Raw genomic sequence first — 16,417 nt, forward strand, 5'->3', positions numbered from 1 at the left:
TTAGGATCTTGACTACGGAAAACCACATTCCTAATCCTGGATGAAACCTGCAGTTTGAAACCATCTGATGCAGCGATTAAAGTCTGAACTGGAGGTTGCTTCAGTTACCCAGTGATGCTGTACATCTGGTGATCTTCTGAAGGGTCTAGAGTAGTCGTGGAGAGCTGGAGCTGGCTATCCTCATGATGATCCGACAATATCAGACACTGTTGCCATTACCAAGTGTACAGATGAGAAATTAGAGTGGTGCTTGCTTCCATATCCACCCATGGATCTATAAGACTCCATGCTAAATCATGCCTGAGTTTTCACTTGCATGAATCCTTCTTATTAACTTTAGGTCACCCATGGTCATCAGCAGGCCTATTGTCACCATTATACCCTTAATCGATCGTCTGGGAGTAGCCATCATCCCTACCTATGATTTCAGGCCAACCACTGTAGTCGATGCCCATTGTGCATTGAAGTAATTCCTTGAGTTAGAAAGCTGTTTCAATTTTTTGCTGGGCACCACTGGCAACCAATCCCAAGGATCTCTCTCCAGCAACACATACAAAATAAATTTGATCTGCATTCTTGCCCCTGGTATGCAGTCCAGGCTTTCACGTCATGCAATAGTCTGCGTAGTGCATAAACGCTGAAGATTCTGGGTAGCAATTGTATTGACGTTGGACTGATCATGAATCCAATTTTTCTGTCGTAGTTAATCTGGCTTTTAAAATTGATTGCAGGCCTTAACTTTCGTAGCACATTCCAGTGATATTATCAAGAAACAGGAATTTACATTTCAGAAAATATCTCACTTTGGTCTTTGCTCTCAATTCAGACTGAGACAGTGTGCTTTGTGTAAAATTCCCCTGGTAACATGGAATCCCATTGCTCCATGACACAATAAGGTGCCAATAGCACCAGTTCTATTTATTTATAAATGGAGAAGAGGATCTGACTTTTTATTTGACCAGTAGTTTTGGCAAATTCCAGTTGACTGCTTTAGTGACCGATGCATTGCAGCGGGTTTAAGATAAATCAAATGCAAATGGAAGCTATGTCTGTAAAACATAGCATGCATCATTAGGTCCTATGTGAATTAGCACCCTCATTCTGTTGTGAATACCCAGAGTATGTCTCAGCATGGGAGATAATTAAGGCTCCTGTAAAACTTCATTAGTGTTGTGATTTTGTACTGTAGTCTATGTGCATAATAGGTCTCTGTAGTGACACAGATATCCTCAGTGGTGTGCGACCAAGTGTCTTGTTGTTGTGAGTCAGTATTCTTCAGTGCTTTTAGGGTTTAAAATGCACATGAATGCTGCCAACTGAAGACCATAAAAATTGTAATAAAATTGGGTTATAAATGGCATTTTGCATCTCTTAAAAGAGAATTACATAGAAGTGTGTTTAATTGCCCCACCTGCCCCCACAGTAAATTGAACTTGCAGAATGAATACTTTATTCTGATTTGTAGTTAGTATAGCCCCATTTTGTTCTTGCCAAAAATTGATTTGTGCTGTAGCGACTTGACACATACATAAAAAACATCATAAATACTTCAAGTCATTAGATTCCTTTCCAACTTTGATCAATGCTTGTGTTATCTTAATATTTTAAATCTCTTCAGAGGCCAGTTTTTTAAACCTGATCATGTATGTGGGTTTTGTCTGGGTAAAATTATGACCTAAATCTCTTGGGAGGGACTGATTTTGTATAGTGGATTTGTGACACCATGATCATTAAAGTGTAACTGACATTATGCTATCTGTGCCAACTCTGGTAGAAGGAACATCACAAATAATATCACAACTGGTGTGGATCAAGATTTGAGTATTTTGAAAAAGTGCCATTTAATGTTTCTTTCTTCTCTTGTTGAATTTTGGCTGTTTCTAAAAGACTTTCCACTGGCAGGCGGCATGGTGGTTAAGTGATTATCACTGCTGTCTCTCTGCGCCAGGGACCCAGGTTCGATTCTGTCTTGGGTGATTGTGTGGAGTTTGCATGTTCTCCCTGAGTCTGTGTAGGTTTCCTTCAGGTGCTACGGTTTCCTCCCATAGTCCAAAGATGTGCAGTTTAGATAAATTGGCCATGCTAAATTGCCATAGTGTCCAGGGATGCACGGGCTAAATAGATTAGCCATGGGAAATGCAGGATTACAGGGATGGGGTTGGGTCTGGGTGGGATGCTAATAGGGTCACTTTGGACTTAATGGGCCGAATGGCCTGCTTCCACATGATTGGGAATCTATTACTCTTCTATGAAGAGTTTCAAGTTATTTATATTTGAGATTTAATATTGAGGTGGAATTCCGTTATTGTGTGGAATTACTTTTCAGTTTAAAACGTGTTTTTGAAGTATTCCCATCACCCAGAAAATATAATTCATGTTGAATTGCATTCCATGTCCAGTTATTTGCTGCATTATATTGTGAGTTTGTTATCACATGAAAATTAAATTGAATGGATGATTGCAGTCTTAATTGAATGTGCCATTTATTCAGTTCTTTTAATTGTAACTATGCATTTTAATTCTGTCCAGATTGGTTGCTTCTGGGTTTCATGCCAGAGACTGAGGAAAAGTCTTATCCCTGTGCAGCATCAAACTCTCCTTGTTGGAGAGAGAGAGGCTCATGAATTGAATTATTTAACTAAGATAACGAGATTATATTTTTAAAACTAGGGAAAAGTGAGCCAGTTCACCATGAATTATTAACTGTTTAAAAAAAACTGTTTCAAAGCAAATTCAATTTAAAACATCATCTTGCGACATAAATCCAATATTCTGTGGAGAAATATCAGGGACAAGAAATGTCTTAACAATAGACAATTCCATCCATTTATATCCTTCGCCTTTTGACTTAGTCTCTGTTTTTCATTACACATCTGTGAAACATGTTAGGACATTTTTCAATGTTAATGCTGTTATTATAAATGCTAGTTGTGTAGATGTATGGAGTCTTGGATGTTAAAACTGATTACTCACTTGCTTTATGTGGAAAGGAACTGCTGTTTTTGTCTGAGACTTATTACAGTCAGAAAGCTGTATTGGTGGAAGTGTGTTACCTGGCCCTCTGTGCAGCCGCTCCAATGCAGCATGTGACCTAGCTATTGAAAGGATTGAGCAATATTTCACTGAAAATAAAACTCAATCTATTTACACTAACCTTTTGACAGAGAGGAATAAATCTGTCCTATGTTTGAGAACGTTTGTGAGCAAATTAAGGACAGAACCAGTCAGCTGCTGTGAAAAAAACAACAGTTACTTGACTAATTTTATCATGAGTGCCTTCAGAATTAAGATATGTCATTAGTTTATTTGCAATAGCTTAATGATATTAGTGCGCAGCTTTACCATGTAAATAAATTACCTTTTCACACAGCAAATGTATTAACTCGTGTTTAGAATGAAAAGTGTAAATTTCAGTTGTTTTAAAAAAAACAAATGTTTATTAAGACTGTTTAACAAAGCACTATGCTCTGCTGCCAATGCACTGGAACAGTGAGACAGTGACATTAGCACCATTGTGCGCCTACACCACACTGGCACCAGAAGTCATGTGCCCATTATAAAACATAGAACATTACAGTGCAGTACAGGCCCTTTGGTCCCCGATCTTGCGCCAACCTGTGGAACCAATCTGAAGCCTATCTATCCTACACCATACCATTTTCTTCCATCTGTTTATCCAATGACCATTTAAATACCCATTGTTGACATCACTTCCTTATCTGCTGCTCCAATCTGTGTTTCATAGCGCCCCCTAGCTGAAATGTTTCAGCAAGTTACATTTACATTAATATCTTAGAATAAATTGCACTTCTTCTCAAATACAGTATTAAACAGTATAGTGTTTGGAGAGCTAATAATATGTTGTGTGAAAAATTTATTTGTAGTTAAACATTCTCGTTGCACTAGATGATCTGTAATTTGTACTTGGATAAGGGAAGATGTCGAGGAGGGAGTATTTGGATGGAAGCCAAAACCTCAAATCCAGTAACTGCTGCTTTGCAATTTTGGCAAATGTCTATCAATTTTGGATTATTGCTATTGAATTTGAACAGCCCTGTTGGCACACGAGCCTTTGGAAGTAATTCAGATAGGAATGTATGGTAGCTTTCATGGAATTACATCAAGATCTGCATGTATTATAGAAAGAAAAAGAAACTCCCTCTTTTTTTTCGATTTGTCAAATTGTGCTGTCTTCTCTTCAGGATTTTTAACATACCACCTCTTTAACAAATTTGCTTTCCCTTTCCTTGGTGTTAAAGCTTACATTGGTCATTTAAATACATTTTCGAGTGACTGATTTGTAATGCACGATTGCCTGCTGAAAATGGTTAAAATGGCTTTCAAGTGCCACTAATTTAAAAGTGACTGTGTGTTTCATTAGTGTTTTGTGGAGCATTTTGAAGTCATGAAACATGCTGTATGAATAGTGCTTAATCATACTTTACAAATGGGTAGAACTTATTAAATTTGCAGATGTTAACTATCAGAGTCAGAAGTCACATGAGACCAGTTTATAATTCACAAGCTTTCAGAGCTTGGGTCCTGTGATTTCTGACTTTGCCCACCCCAGTCCAACACCGGCATCTCCACATCATAAACTATCCAGTCAACTTATTAGTTAATGTTTCACCAGCTGTGCTCTGGCGTTGTTACCCATGGTACGTTTCCACAAGAGTTTCAGTAGTTTAAATTGGTGATAATAGTCTGTGGGAATGATGTATGAATGTGTGATGTGGTCTGTAACCTGATCTCTTTGTACGTTTCCACTCCCCATAAATTCCTCACATTTCATGTGTTTAATTTGAGTTTGGTCACCAGAGGCGAAGGGTAAACTGCAGAATGGAGTTGACTCCCTCAGTCACATTACCAAAAACAAAAGCTGATGAAATGCCTGTTCAAATTCTTGGTGAATCTGAGGTTTTAGTGTCCACAAAATGGCACCTCCAATTTCTGTGCACTCCAACCTATGCATGTGAAGTCTTCTGGAGTGTTTAGAATTGATGCAATGAGAAACTTTACAAATTCATGTTCTTTTGTTTTGATAGGAGGCAAGGAAGGCATGTCGTCAGGTATGTCAACAGTCTGCTCCTGGACACCACCTCGATAAAAGAGAATCTTGATAGTTTCTCTCTGACCTTATTTTAAGAAGTAAGATTTGACTAAATGAGTCCTAAAGAAAGAAGAAGTAGATTAAAAAGTTAAGACATGATAGGTTTAAAAAAAAGTGGTGCAAAATCAGGGTATCGGGTATAATCCTTGTAGGAGGAAGAGGAGAACTTCTTCAATGTAGGCATCCTTGCAAGAGAATTCGCCGTAAGATTGGCCCTAATTCCTGATGAAGGGCTTTTGCTCGAAACGTTAATTTTCCTGCCCCTCAGATGCTGCCTGACCTGCTGTGCTTTTCCAGCACCACTCTAATCTAGAATCGGATTTCCAGCATAGTCAGTCCTCATTTTTGCCTCGTTGATTTTTACCTTACTGCCAATCCTCTTGCAAGGAGGCGTACCTTGAAGAAGTTCCCCTCCTCTCTCTACAAGGCCTTCATTCCTGATGAAGGGCTTTTGCCCGAAACATCAATTTTCCTGCTCCTCGGATGCTGCCTGACCTACTGTGCTTTTTCAGCGCCACTCTAATCTAGAATCGGATATAATCTCTCTAGAGTCAGAGGGAGCTGCAGTATATGGGCTGCAGGTCAATTGGATCCTTGGAAATTGTGAACTGAATGTTTGGAAAGTCTTTAAACGTCGGCCAGAGAATGAAGATTGATAGGAAACTAGGAATATGGATCAGGTGGAAAGATGTCAAGAGGTCAGATTTGTCCCTTGAGAGATGGGATATGGAGATTGCAACTGTGCACTTCAAAGACCCAAAATCATCCCCAGGGTAATGGCCAAATGCCCTGATTTTCAGAAAAGGGCCAATTAATGGCCAAAAGATAGACTTGCCATCCAGTTAAGAAAGCAAGTTAACTACTGCATATTAGTTATGGATGAAGTGAATTTTTAAATTAGATTAGATTTAGATTTATTGTCACATGTTTATAAAAATACAGTGAAAATGTTTCTTTGGTGTTAAATGCAAAGTCTCTCCATGCTCCATTGTGAAGCACTAAATATTAGAGTGACACAGTGCATAGAACTGCTGCTTTACAGTACCAGGGTTCGATTCCATCCTCTGGTGACTGTCTAGTGTTTCAGCTGCTGGAGGGTTCACTAACCAAGTTTGCGTGAATATCAGATTATTATTAGTTTGAAATGGGATACCTGAACATTACATTGTAACATCAGTGAGTTGGAGTTGGTTGTGTGGGAGATCAGAATGTTGTAACTTTTCTACTTTGTGTAATTTCAGTGAGTTATAATTCATTATTAACTATGAAAATCTGCAAATCATTCCTCTGACTTTGATTCCCATGTCTTATGCCCATATCCCCTGATGTCCAACCAGCACAAGATTTTTCTTCAAAAGAGGGAAAGAACAATAATTATGTGGGAGAGCCATGGAAATTTTTCTGATCTGTGAAGTGGAACTTGTACCCATTGTTTAAAAAATGCACAAGGTATACGGCATACCAATTCAGACCATCAAAATGTGCAAACATCTATGAAAAATATCAAATTTTCTGCAAAGGTTTACCAGAAAAACAGTTTCTTCTTTCCAACAGTACAGCTTGAAAATGTGATTGATGTTTTGCTGTTTCTCATTTTCCTTGTTGTGGAGATTACTGGGCTAAAGAGTCAATCCTGGAAAAGGATTACTGAGATATTTTTAGCTGTGTTGCTTTCCAGAATGCACTGTCTCCAAAAATATTGTGTAGTTTTGACACTGGTTGGCATTCCCTGCAGCTACTAACACCAAATGCTAAACTGAGATGTCCTCCATGTACTCCATATGCTTATGATTAATAAACAAGTGCCATATGTAGTGACTAAACTAGCATTCATACATTACACTGTTTGCAGTTTAAAAATAAGATTTTTTTTTAGCTAGGTTTAGTCGACTTTAGATAATTACCTTCTTCAAGGCAGGCATCCTTCGCAGTCAGGTTAAAATCAACGAGGTATAAACAATGACTGCAGATGCTGGAAACCAGATTCTGGATTAGTGGTGCTGGAAGAGCACAGCAGTTCAGGCAGCATTCAAAGTTTCGGGCAACCCGAAATGTCGATTTCGCTGCACTTTGGATGCTGCCTGAACTACTGTGCTCTTCCAGCACCATTAATCCAGAATTTAGATAATTAACGGTTGGTTCAGCTCCTGTATATAGGCTGCTATGGTATGACTTTGGTTGGAGATAAATGCATGGCAGTGAGTCAAGCTAATTTTTTTTTACCCAACTGAAAATCCATTTGACTGCCATTTCAGCGATATGTGAAATAACAGAATTATTATTCAAATGTTTTGCTTGCCTTTTTTTTTCCTTTAAGTATCATATAGCTTTAGACTTGGGGAAGTTTTGCATTTGGTCACTTTACCTTTGATTGCAATGATTTGAATTTAGGTCATGGTTTGATTTCTTCGGTCAGGGAAATATGTCTATATGTGTAATTTAAAATAAAAGCTATCCACTGTCAGATGGCCATTGTATTGTAGAGAAGGCTCATTCCTCTTGTACTCCATTACATGGGGCTATAGTTGTAGAGCATGGAAATCCCTTCAGTCCAAGCTGATCATAATCTCAAACTAAAACAGTCCTAATTGCCTGCTCCTGGCCCATGTCCCTCCAAATCTATTCATGTACCTAGCCAAATGTTTTTTAAATGTTAGAATTGTACCTGCATCCACTACTTCATCACACACTGCTATGTTAGTTTTTAGTTTTCTTAATGTTGCCTTCATTTACATGACATGGTGCAACAAAACTCTCATTGCATCTTTTATATAATATGTCTTTTCCTCACATTGCAGTCCATATTTATGTCAAGTTACTTGGCTTGTTGTAAGACACTGTTGGTGGTTGAGACAACATACTAAGTAATGGAATGGTGGAAGGAAGCCTGAATAAATGTGGGGAGGTAGTGGGGTCATGGTCATGTTGATGGATTTATAATTCAAATCCCTGGCTAATGTCCGAGGGACCTGAGCTCAAACCCCACCTTGGTAAATGACAAAATTTGAATTCAATTTTTTAAAAAAATCTGGAATTGAAAAATGTCAGCCGATTAGCAACCACTTAATGATTATTGATTGTTACAAAAGCCTATCTGTTTTACTCATGTCCTTCATTGAAGAAAATCTAACAACCTGGCATATCACTGCAGATCCATAGTAATGCGGTTGACTCTTTGTGAATCATGAAAATTTGCATCAGTAAAATTACTGGGAGGGGTGGGGGATAGCAGTTCTGATTCACCTAAAATAAAATTTTGTTAATGCATATAAATAGAAGAATAAAGCGCTTTGAGTCCACTTTGCACACAGTAAGATCATGGCTGAACATCTTCAGTCATAGGCTAAGTAGCCTAACCCTATCCTATATCCCATGGCCCATTTCGATGAAGGGTCATAACCTGAAATGTTGGTCTTGTGGTTTAGAGATCATTGAAGACTAGATATATGACCCTAAGCGGCATATTGGAACTCTGCAGAAGTCTTGATACACCATGGAAATTGTTGGGAAGTTTGTGCTTCTGAAGAACAATTTTCTCTTGCACTTTGGGACCTTCTGAAAAGTCTCTAACTTGTAAATTAGAGTCAGAGACTGAATAGTTACCCAATAAATGATCAATTAAAATGCCCAAAACGTTGATTTTCCTGCTTCTCGGATGCTGCCTGATCTGCTGTGCTTTTCCAGCACCACTCTAATGTTGACCCTAATCTCCAGCATCTGCAGTCCTCACTTTCACCTCGATTAAAACCTAGTCTGGGTAATGGCACAACCTGATTCATTAAGCACTCTCATTGGTGGATCCTGACTCCTTAATAGTTTTCCCTTTGCCTCCCCAATCAACCTTTTTTTAAAATTCATTCACAGGATGTGGGTATTGCTAGCTAGGGGCGCATTTGTTGTCAATCTCTAATTGCCCAGTGGGCAGTTGAGTGTGTACCACATGCTATGTAGGCCCGACCAGATGAGGTTGGCAGTTTTGTTCCCTATCGGACATCAGTGAACCAGATGGGGTTTCCCTCAGCAATTCATTAGATTTTTAATTTTGGGTTTTAAGATTGAATTGTAACATTACCTACAATGGGTTTCCAGACCATGTCCCCAGAATATTACCTGAGTTGCTGGATTAATTGTCTAGCGATAATCCTACTAGTTCAACACCTCTCCTGGCCTACCTGATTACCTGCTGACACAAGCCGACTACTCCTCTGAGCTGAGGAGACTATACCTTCCAAACAAATTGGGTCCTTTTTGCTATTCATAAAAGGCTTCTCCATGAGTTGGACTACACATGAACCCGGGCCTCATTCTGAAGTATTAAGGAGTCCTGGCACTGCTGTACAATGTCATATTTGTCTGACTCAGGAGTGCATGCTGTGAAATCTCAGGGATCCTGTTAAACCTGCACAAAGTAGTTAATTGGAGCATTGGGTCCAGTTTTGAGTGCCACACTGCAGGAAAAATGTCAAAGCATTTAGAGAGAATTGCAGAATTGATTCACAAGAAATGTTTGAGGGATGAGCACCTTCCATTATGTATATAGGTTGCACAAGTTTGGGCTGTATTTCTTTGATAGAGAAGGATGAGAGGAGTTTTGATAGAGGTATTCAAAATGGAGAAAACACAAGAGATTGACACTAGATGATACAGCTAGTGCAGGCACAATGGGCTGAATGGCTATCTCCTGCACAATAATATATTTACATTTCTGGAGAATAGTGAAGGGCCTGGACAGAGTGGATAGAGAGAAAAAATGTTGCTGCTGAAAAACAAGAGGGCACAGAACTGAAGTTGTTGACGAAGGAAGAAGTGGAGACTTGAGGAAATGTTTCTTTCAGGACATAGTTTGGGTCTGGCATGTTCTGCCTGTGAGTGTGTGGTGGAGACTGGTTTAATAGAGGCATTCCCAAGGGAAATGGATTGCTATCTGTAGATATAACATGTGCAGGGTTATGGGAAGAAAGCTGGAGAAGTGCATGAACCAAGTTCATTTGGAGAGCTAGAATGGAAGTGATGGGCCAAATGGCCACTTCCTACCCCTGTAACAATTCTGTGGTTTTGTACACTGTGTGCTCTGTGTAAACGACCTGACTTAGGAGCACAGGTTGTTTGCCTAGTGCTTAATAGAACTGAATTTCTAACCCTTTGCATTTCACTGCAATTGCAGATTGTATCATATGTCCGTTGTAAAGGGCAACTAGGGACGGGCACTAAATGCTGGCCAGCCAGCGACACCCATGCCCACAAATGCATTTTTAAAAAGGAATATCACTAGATATTTTCTAAGCTTTAAACAAATCATTAGTTTGTATTGCTGTGAGACAATTTTTAAAAATTGCCTTCCCTGTGGTAAAAATAGTCACAATTTTATGCCAGTAACAGAAGGGATATTGCCATCCACAGCAATGGTCAAGAAATGTACAAAAAAACAAGTTTTTCTTTAAAATTGCTGGAAGAGTAATATTCATATTTATTCGGGAGGGTGTGGGGAAGCAGACAGACAATGTGATTACAAATGAATGACAATTGTGGTTTGATTTAAGATGAATGTTTCTAATGCTGTTTTCTCTTCTACGGTCCATCTTTTGAGTGTTTGGGCCAAATTGAGCTCTGTTGTCAGAGCAATATTCTTTAAACCTTTAATGGGATGTGGACATGGCAGGTTGGGGCATTGTCGTTGACCCAACCAGAATTTTCAAGAGGACAAGTAAGAGTCAACACCTTTCTGTGGATCTAGATGGAGTCCATACAATGATGTCAGCTTTCATTTCTCAGGAACCATAGGGATTTTTCATGAGAATCACCAATGATTGCTTTTAATTCAGAGTTGCCATCTCCCATTGAGGGTTTTGAACCCACTTCTTGAGAGCATAAGCCTGGATTATTGGCCCAATGACATTGGTATTTAGCCACTGCCTCTACGTGGGCTACATTGGCAAGTTATTGTTTCCATACGAAGCTAAGCAGAATCCTGTCTTTTTTCAATGTCCAAAATCGTGCATGTGTGGTCTCTCACACTCTCTCATGCTCACTCTCTGACTCTGTCTGTCTGTCTGTCTGTCTCTCTCTCTCTTGCACTCGTGCTCTCTGTTACTCACATGCGCGCTCTCTCTCTCGCACTCTCTTGTGCACACACACATCAGTGGGATTCCCAGAATACTTTTGTGTCCGTACTGTTTCCTAACCCAGTCTGACAGTTGAAGAGGAGAGACTCGAATGCAGGCCAGCTGAGATCCACTAATCTGAGCTGGATATATACTGATTTTCAGTGCTTTTCTCTAGACTCATCATGATCCATTGAGTGACCAAGCTTAAATTAAATGCTGAAGTCCGTGACACTGAAAATTAGAGCAATGGACACGATTACCTCATTCTTTGACATAGCTTTCTCTGAATTAATTCAGTTCCTAAAGATTTGAAGGCGTGTTGGTATGTGATACTTTTAAACTGATGTAAAATTGAATGCGATGATGTTCCCTAACTAATTTTAATTCCTGTACTTCTAAAAATAAATTTGAAGAACATCTATGATTGAGTTTGGCACATTCTGTCATTACAGCAAATGGATTTCATGTCTTTTTATTATGATGATGTGAATGATCATCTGTGCACATTTTGCAGATGACCCAGGCATGATGAATTGATTTTGAATTCTAAATTAGCTTTTAATGGGGCAGTATTATCAGCATCTGGGTTTAATCTCTGTCATTTTGCTAACTTCTCTATTCCTTACCTGCTTCATAAGAGAACAATATCCCTGATCTAATTATTCACCAGGAACTCCTGCAGGACTGTTAATCGGAATCAGATCCTCTAAATGATGATGAGATTTGCAATATTGCAAGAGAACAACTGCTCGTGTGTAAATGAGTGCAGTCATTGAGACATTATTGATAAAATGTGCCAAAACCATGTCTCAGTCGGTAAACTGGGTATGTAATAGATTGGCAATTATTATAATGGCTTCATTTAAAATTACATTCTGTTATTTCACAATCTGTGCTTTTTTTCTTTGTTGGAGGATTGTGAGTGCAGGGCTGATAGTCTGGTCCAGCGTTGAATATTTTATTGTGTCTGTGTGCTGATGTTTAGATGAAATTGTGTCTGTTAAGAAATATGGTCTTTTGAGGAACTGATCCAAGTACTCCACAAAATTGGCATATCATGAAAACAGACACTCGTGGGTGTGTCGGTGAGGATGAGAAATGTTAGCTTAGTGCTTTCTCAATGCCATGGTTATCTGAGTGCTGCTGTTTATACAGCCCACTTGGTGTTAGATTTGCACTGTGTAGGAAGTGCTTCTGTCATATTGGATTCCTAGACGACCACCTGTGATCACTTGTTGCCACTTTGAAGCATATTCTAAGTGCAGTGATATGTGAATATTTTGTTTTTTTGGTACCAGCTGCAAGGAAACAGTTGTAGAGAGGGAGAAAAGAGGATTTTCAATGACTTTTCTCAACACCCTCCTGTTCTGGGGGGCCACCAATCTCTGCAGATGCTGAGCTGCTCTGTGCCAGTTAGTGATGCTGAAACCACATTAGTTGGGAAGAATAAATATTACATCATTCCTTTCCATTGCTATAGGTTTCCTTATTCCCTTCAGGAGCTTACTGCCATTTGTCTCTACAGCCATACCATTCGACATTTCCACTTCCTGAACTCTGTCTGTCTGACCCTGAATCTGTTCCTTTACTCTCAGCAAGTTTCCTTTCAGTTGTCCATGCTGCTTATTCTGAAATTCCTCCCTTAAGCCCCTCTAAGTCAGACACCTCTGTTTGGACCCTCTTCCCAATCCAGCTGTTGGATCAAGGTTTTGGTCACCCCTCTCGAGTGCTGCATCCTTTTTCTGATTAGACCTCTACCAAATCTATCCACATGAGTAATGTTGAACAATTGAGAGTCATTGATATTGTATATAGTGGTTGTGACAGCAATGTTGGTTAGAATAACAGGACATGCCCCTCCTGTTGTTCCAAATACACCAAAGGGTGTTAATATCCTCTGGCACTGAATCTTAGTTTCATGTTTCCACAGAAGAACAGCACCTCTAATGAAACCCCTCTTCCCTGTGGTGTAAGGCTAGATTCTCTGTTCAGGACGTGGTGCTGGGCTTTGCAAGAACTGACTGGTTGTGAACTTATAGCATACGTTTTTAAAAACTACTTCTTTTCATGCTCTTCTGAAACTTTTCACATAGTTTTGAGAAGGGTGTTCAATATGTACTTGATCATTGAATTGCTTCCCCACATTACTTCTGTATCTTGCTCGGCTAATCATATCTGTGTGAACTGCATGTCGTTTTGGTGTTCGATTGCTGCCGACTGATAATTGAAGTCTGTGACTTGTCAAACAAATGTATATTATTGCCAATTAGTGTAACACATTCAGCTTCTTCTTCAATGAATCACACTGTGCCAATGTCCCTCACCTTTCCCAATCTGCAAAGCCACTGATTGAGTTGCTCAAAACACAAGTATAATTCCTCATGGCATTTTCATGTCAGCTTCAAGGTAGTTCCTCATTGCGTGAATCTACAGGATGCTGTTAGAATTGACTCTTGTATCACTGACAAATGCCAACTGATGATTCATCAGGGAATTTATAAAATTCTTTTTTGCAGTTGAAATGTAAAAGAGATGGTATACTATTTTTGTAACCACCAAAGGAGACTGGTGTGTATTTAATTATAGTTTACTTAGATGATGGTGTCACTAAACTTTAAAAAAGCACTTAAATGTGAAAATTGCCTTCAATTTTACGTTGCAGTGTACCAAGATAGAAACGTGCTTACATTGGCTTTTGCAGCTTAGTTTGATGGAATTCTCTCCAAATTTTCAGCACTCAGTGACTCCTTATAAGATCATACTTTGTTGAGAAGCAGGGAGGCACATTACATTCCTGAGAATGGATGCAAAAGCTGAGCTGTCACTCAACATTTTTCTCCATGGTTTTCCCTTTATTCCTTATCATGAAATTGATGTTGTGATATTTGGCATTCCAAACTTGTAAAGAATCAAAATGCGACACATTTAATAATAGAAATAGAACATCCAACACGACACACAGTACAGGCCCTTCAGCCCTCGATGTGTCGCCAACCTGTGGAACCAATCTGAAGCCCGTCTAGCCTATACTATTCCATTCTCGTCTATATGCCTATCCAATGACCATTTAAATGCCCTAAAAGTTAAATAATAAATGAAAAACAAATCTCTTGTAGTCAAAGGACAGTAAGAGAAAGAGACTTTCATTTCAGCATAGCAAAAATAGCCTGCAACCTTAACTTCAGATATGCTTGTCTTATGAGGAAAGGTTGGACAAACTGGGTCAGAATCTATTGGCGTTAGATGAATGAGACAGATTATTGAGAGACAGATGATTCTGAAGGGAATTCAGAGTGGATGCTGAGAAGATGATTCCCCCTTGTGAGAGAGTCTAGAGCTAGCAGACACAATTTAAACATCAGGGGTCACCCATTTAAGACAGATAGGAAGAATTTTTCTCCCAGAGACTCATTTATCTGAGGAATTCTCTCCTTGCAGGGAGCAGTCGAGGCATATTTTTGTTAAGTTGGTGTTAGATTCTTGATTGACAAGGGAATCAAAGGGAATAATAGGGGGGAGACAGGAAAGTGGAATTGAGGGCATAATTCCATCAGCCATGATATTATCATGTGGCATACTTAGCTTATGGAGCTGTATGTAAAGGATGCCTTCCTTGAAGAAGCTCTCTTCCTCCCTCTACAAGGATTTCAGTGAGTCCCCCTCTCACTGCACCCCCCAGGTCATCTCCTCCTCTCCGCCCCCACCCCACTCCGGCCTATCACCCTCACCTTGACCTCCTTCCACCTATCCCACCTCCATCGCCCCTCCCCCTAGTCCCTCCTCCCTACCTTTTATCTTAGCCTGCTTGGCTCTCTCTCTTATTCCTGATGAAGAGCTTATGCTCGAAACTTCGAATTCTCTATTCCTGAGATGCTGCCTGGCCTGCTATGCTTTGACCAGTAACACATTTGCAGTTATGGAGCTGTATGGCCTACTGTGTTAGTAATTTGTATATATTTTCAACACGTTCACCAAGCTGGGCAGTTTAGTATCTCCATTGAGTGGTGTGATGTGCAAAGCAATTTCTTTTTCTCAGTTCCACAAATGCCAAATGATCCTGAGAGATGTAAGATTATGTCTGAAACTTTTGTCCACATTGTAAAGTACTTGGCGCTTTATGAAAGTAGCTGAACTGTCGATTTTGCCGAGAGAGATTCTGTATATAAGTGGGATCATTCATAGTTTCGTTATACTCTGTTTTTAACATAAAGTAGCCCTGAGAACATTAGTTAATAATCATGTCCACTTTTCTGCTAAAATCAAACAACAGAGAAAAATGTTTTCGTAAATGGTTACAATTTCTGCACTTTCTCAAGTCTGTTCTGTGATTATTGTTATATTATTAACAATTTCAATGTGGACATGTTCCTCTCTGCACCTTTCCCATTTTAAGTGGAATTCTCTAATTATCTAACATAACTTTAAAAAGAAAAGACTCAATCTAATATTATGCTTAGTTTTTGTAGCTGGATGGATTATATCCCTAAATTGTTAGGTCCACTGCAGGTTTAGTATGGGTAATACAATTAAGAACTAGACACACAAACTGCATTTCAGAGTAAAAACCATCTTTCTGGATTTTAAATGCCACTTGATTTAGTGTTTCCTTATCTTCAACTGAATATTTTTAGCTTTTAAGTATTTTATAATCTGTCGCGATGTTAATTTTTAAGAGATTTGAATTTCTCATTGATTACTGAAAGAATGATGCAACAAAATTTCATGTTTTAAAACTTTGATAAGTTACTGAAAAAGGCACTAATGACTAAACTTTTTATTTTGCTTTTGTAGCCTGCTTATACTTTGATTTTCAGAAATTCACATCCCTTTTGTACACTTATCACTGACAACACACTCCACAAATGGTAAACGTTTGATTATATAGTCCAGTTACACCCAACTGCTGATGGATTTTTGTAGTAACTTTGGATGAATTTCTGTAGGCACTTGCAATTGGAGTGTTTCCTAAAGCCAATTTCAATGAAACTTCATGCCAATTTCAATGATCCACCATGCCATGGTGGATCTCCAGAATACTTAGATGGCTGAAGGATGCATCTCCTTGATTAGAGATCTCCCTTGAGAAGTTGGTCATGGTAGTTCACAAAGCCAAGCAGTCTCATTTGTCTACTGAACACTCAACTGTTCTCTGTGTGAAGTGATCATTGATTTTTAAGGAAGCCCGTAAACTGATCTCAAAGAA

At 39.1% G+C, this 16,417-nt stretch overlaps 1 protein-coding gene across 2 annotated transcripts in view; it reads left to right on the forward strand.

Moving 5' to 3' along the window:
- Nucleotides 1-16,417, forward strand: part of LOC132833453 (serine/threonine-protein phosphatase 2A 55 kDa regulatory subunit B gamma isoform) — a 350,182-nt gene that overhangs the window by 198,407 nt on the left and 135,358 nt on the right. The window lies entirely within an intron of this gene.

The sequence above is a fragment of the Hemiscyllium ocellatum genome, chromosome 36, assembly GCF_020745735.1.
Source record: "Hemiscyllium ocellatum isolate sHemOce1 chromosome 36, sHemOce1.pat.X.cur, whole genome shotgun sequence".
Taxonomy (NCBI): Eukaryota; Metazoa; Chordata; class Chondrichthyes; order Orectolobiformes; family Hemiscylliidae; genus Hemiscyllium; species Hemiscyllium ocellatum.